Consider the following 4,853-nt stretch of genomic DNA (forward strand, 5'->3'; position numbering starts at 1 on the left):
GGGAAAATCTTGTTGGCAACATTGTCCAGAAACAGTGCAGTGCCCAGGAATCAGGCTTTTGCCTCATTCTGGGCGCACCTCTGTCCCCCTCGCCCGATGAGGGGAGCTGGCAGGGAAGGAAGGCGCTGAGGTTGGTTGTTTTGAGAGACTAAGGAGAAACAGCTCCTTGCTCTGCCGCTGACTGGGTCTCTGGTCCAGGCACAGCGCAGCTCCCTGTGAATCTTGCCCTTCTCAAAAGTGGGGAATTGGCCTAGAGAGATTCCTTAGTGAGGGAGCAGAGAGCAAAAGGTGGAAAATGATGGTGGGCTGTCTAACCCTTTTGGTGGGGGAAAGCAGAGAGGCAGAAATAGGGGACACACCTCCAAACTCCCCTTGCCACATCTGAAGGCTTCTCCCTGCCGTCCATATGCAAAGTGGTGCACAAATGCCACATTATGTGTGTCCTCCTGGCCCACAGCAACAGTTCCTTTTTTCCTTACTTGTTTTGCCAATTTTGGTTGCGCATAGATGCCCTGGGCTCCTTCTGGGAAGAAGGGTGGGGGATATACATTTAATTATAAATAAATAAATGTGCTCCATGCGCCCACAACAATCTCCAGGTCAGGCAGAACACAGTGGCATCCCATAGACGACGCTCTATCCTTTGCTTTGGTGTAAGATTTGCCCTGGCCTCTAGCAGATTTTGGGGTGGGCACTGTGACGTCCTTCCCCGCCTGTGACAGCTAGTGATGTCTTACCACTGTCAGGCCCACCTTATGATGTGCAGCCCACCTCTGGTCACCCCCAGTCAGGAACGTCAGGTTTATTTTTACCTTTCACCGCACTAGCACCGACCTCAAAAGATCCCCCTGCTAGGCCACACTACCTAACACTCTGTATCCCTTATAGCCTATAGACTGTGCCTTAGTCTCTGCCTGGCTATTTCGATACCTTGTGTCTATGGGTATAGGTAATTCCCAACCCCCCCTGCAGCCTCTTGCACTGAAGCTTACAGCTCTGGGTTTCTCTGTGGTTCTGGATACAATATCTTTTCCTCCACCACAGCCACTATTCGATACAATTACTGTTCAGCCTTGGTTACTCTGCCATCCCCCCTGGATTGTGTACCCCAGCTGAAGAATCAGGCTTTTAGTAAACCAAGAAATATTTATTAAGCATTAGAAATAACAAGATTACTTAAGACTTTGTTGACAAGCGTATGGTTTCATATATGTTCTCTTATGTACTCTACTTCTTAATAATTGCCTCAGAACTCCTATTCCACTCTCTCAACAGCCACCTTATACTCTCCACACCAACCTCTCCAACACACCAACAACACACCACCACAAAACACCACCCCGATTCAACTGCCATCCTCATTTATACTTCCAGCCATTCAAACGCTCAGCCAATCATCCTTGGGACCCTGCTTCACCCAAATACACAATGTGGGGGGACAGAGGCTTGCCAGACTTCAGAAGCGCCCACTGATACAGCACTTGGGAGTGATAAAGGCCATTCCTGTGCAGACAGGAGGGAGGTAGTTTTGCTGTGGATCTCCCCCCCTCCCCCACAAAAATCCCCTTCCTCTCTCTAGGAATCTAGTGCAGCTCACTTGAACCCTTAGCATGCCAGAGAGCACAATTGCCTCTCCCTCAAAGCAGGAGCCAAAGAGGAACTCTTGCACTGCACACTCAAAGTGCAGGAGAACCAGTGTGGTGTAGTGGTTAGAGTGCCGGACTGGGGTCTGGGAGATCAGGGTTCAAATGCCCACTTGACCATGAAGTTGAGATCTTATCCCAGTCTGCGTCTGTGTTGGAATTGGTTTTTAATATGTTTTTAAACCTTTTTTTAAAAAAAAAATATTGTTATGAGCATAGGGGTTGGAATGGATTATTCCTGTGGGTCCCCTTTCCAGCCTCTGATTTGGAATCCTGTGCCTTGGGGCTGGCTCTGCTGGCCAGATGAATTTCTTTTGTTAAACAAATAGAGTGGCCAGGTAGGATAATGAGTCTATCAGTTGCCCAGCAACTGGTGAAATGGGCCAGGAAAATCATTTTGTCATTGAAACTCTTCAGGAGAGCCTCCCCTCCTCCTGACAGCTAGCAGAAGTTTGTGCTTTGAGTGTTTTTAGATTTGTCTAGACAGAGAAAGGCTGGTGACTGGAGGCAGGCAGAGAGGCTATCCCTCTGCACCATGGCTTTAGGATGCCTCCTGCAACGCAGATAGAAAAGCTGGATATTGGACTGCTGATGCCTTGAACCCCTCCATCCTAAGCTCATCCTTTCATAAAGACACCGCAGTCTCCGCTGACCTTCTTCCCAAAGGAAACCAAACCCTGGATGAACGCAGGGACCCCGGAAATCTCACTGCTCGGAGATTGGGGAGGCACGCAACAATATGTTTTTAACCTTTTTTTAAAAAAAGATGTTTTGAAAGCTTTTTTTATAAAAAGTTTTTAAACAAGTTTTGTTTTAATGTATTTTAAATTCTGTTTTTATGATGTTTTAAAGTGTTTTAGTGCTTTTGTTTGCTGCCCCGGGCTCCTGCTGGTAGATATAGATAGATAGATAGATAGATAGATAGATAGATAGATAGATAGATAGATAGATAGATAGATAGATAGATAGATAGATAGATAGATAGATAGATAGATAGATAGATAGATAGATATAATTAAATTTAAAAATCTTTAACACAGCATCAATAATCAAAATACAATCCATACATAAAAAATAGAACTTACTAAACTATCTTATATTTACTATATTCCCCTAAACTGTATCCCTCCCCCCTCCCAAGCAATGATATATTTTATATGCACAAAACTAGAAAATAGATATACGGAACCTAATCTATATTAAAGTATTTTATGGTTTAGGCATTCCAACTGACCACATATTCTATTGGTGGGGTCCATCCATGTGTTGTTTGGCTTGCATATATTATGAAAGGGTACCAAGAGCCCACAAAGGTTTCTTTTTTCACCTCTCCCCTTGCTATTCGGAGCTTAGATGTTAATTTTTCCAGGAGCGCTATATGCCATACTTTCTGCAACCAATATTTCATTGAAGCACCCCTTAGGTCTTTCCAGTGCTTGGCAATTGTAAGAGGCGCTGCCATAAGTAGATGGCCTATCAAGTTCTTACATTGTAGGCTCTTATTGGAATCAATCAATAAATTTAAAATAGCAACTTGTGGTGTTTGAGTGATGTCTTGATTGGTGATTTGATTAATTTCTTTGAAAATAGCATTCCAAAAGGTTTTAACTTTTTCACGTCCACCACATAAGGTGTTACGTATCAATTGAACCACATACTCTCCAACATTTAGGGAAGAGAGGTATATTAAAGTAGCATACCAGTGATGGGCAATTTTTAACATTACCTCCAGAACGCGATGGGTGGAAGTGGGTTGTTGTTGCTATGTGCCTTCAAGTCGATTACTACTTATGGCAACCCTATGAATCAGTGACCTCCAATAGCATCTGTCATGAACCACCCTATTCAGATCTTGTAAGTTCAGGTCTGTGGCTTCCTTTATGGAATCCATCCATCTCTTGTTTGGCCTTCCTCTTTTTCTACTCCCTTCTATTTTTCCCAGCATGATTGTCTTTCCTAGTGAATCATGTCTTCTCATAATGTGTCCAAAGTAGGATAACCTCAGTTTCATCATTTTAGCTTCTAGTGAGAGTTCTGGTTTAATTTGTTCTAACACCCAATTATTTGTCTTTTTCGCAGTCCATGGTATCCGCAAAGCTCTCCTCCAGCACTACATTTCAAATGAGTTGATTTTTCTCTTATCTGCTTTTTTCACTGTCCAACTTTCACATCCATACATAGAGAGGCACTTACATATGACCAAACAGGTGAACCAGAAACTAATTATATCCAGGAATTAAGGGATTTAAAGAAGCTTCTATCTCCAGGGGGAACATAGATTTACTAGGTAAAAGGAAAACACTTTTATCTTTTCTCAGTCTTTGACAAGTTCAATATCCTCATTGTCGACCTTAAAGTTACATAAATCTTCTGTTGTCATTAGTTTTCTTGATGTTCACCAGGGGTGTAGTCATCCAGGTCTCACGTGGTCTTAGTCCCCTTACTTTTTTGGGATCAGGGTCTCAACCTGACCCCTCTGTCTCCAGCATCCTACAAGCCAACCAGCATGAGAATAATCTTCTAACATGCATCCTTGTCCTTTCCTGCTGTTTGGAGCTAATCCGAGTGAAAGGAGGTGAGTGAGCCACTGAGAAGACCCTTCTCAGTAGTGAACACACTCCCCTTTCATGCTGATTGGCTTCTAGGGACATCTTGTTGTGTGAGAAGGCACATGAGGGAAAGACCGAGGGTGTGGACATGACTATGGAGATCAAGCGAGTGAGTGAGGGGGCATGTCTGTGAAGGGTGTGGCACAATTATCGCTTCTGAATGTACCACTGCACTACTGTGAGAGACAGTGACTTGAGTTTTAGGTTGGCCTTTTTTCATTCCAAATCTGATCACGCACACACCTCTCCCTCAATTCAAAATTGCGCTCAGGAAATCAGCGCGGCTTACTTCTGAGACATGTAAGGTCATGAGACATGCATGAGGGCACACTAGAAATTGTGAGGGCAATTCTGGACCAAGGTGAGACTCGTCAGTGCGAAGCATTTAAACAACTGACGTCTCAGCCTCCCGTCTCTTGGCAAAGGAGGAGGAGGAGGAGGACACGTGGAGGCCACACAGCTTCTACTCTAGCAGTGGCAACAGGGCGTCCCCCTGAAGCCCCCTGAGCCCCCTGTCGGTGCTCGCCTCTTCCCCCCGGCTCCCTCGCCGAGGAATCTCTCCAGGCCGATTCCCCCTGTGGAGACGGGCAGAGTTCACAGG

The sequence above is a fragment of the Rhineura floridana genome, chromosome 3 (genome assembly GCF_030035675.1).
Source record: "Rhineura floridana isolate rRhiFlo1 chromosome 3, rRhiFlo1.hap2, whole genome shotgun sequence".
NCBI classification, from domain to species: domain Eukaryota; kingdom Metazoa; phylum Chordata; class Lepidosauria; order Squamata; family Rhineuridae; genus Rhineura; species Rhineura floridana.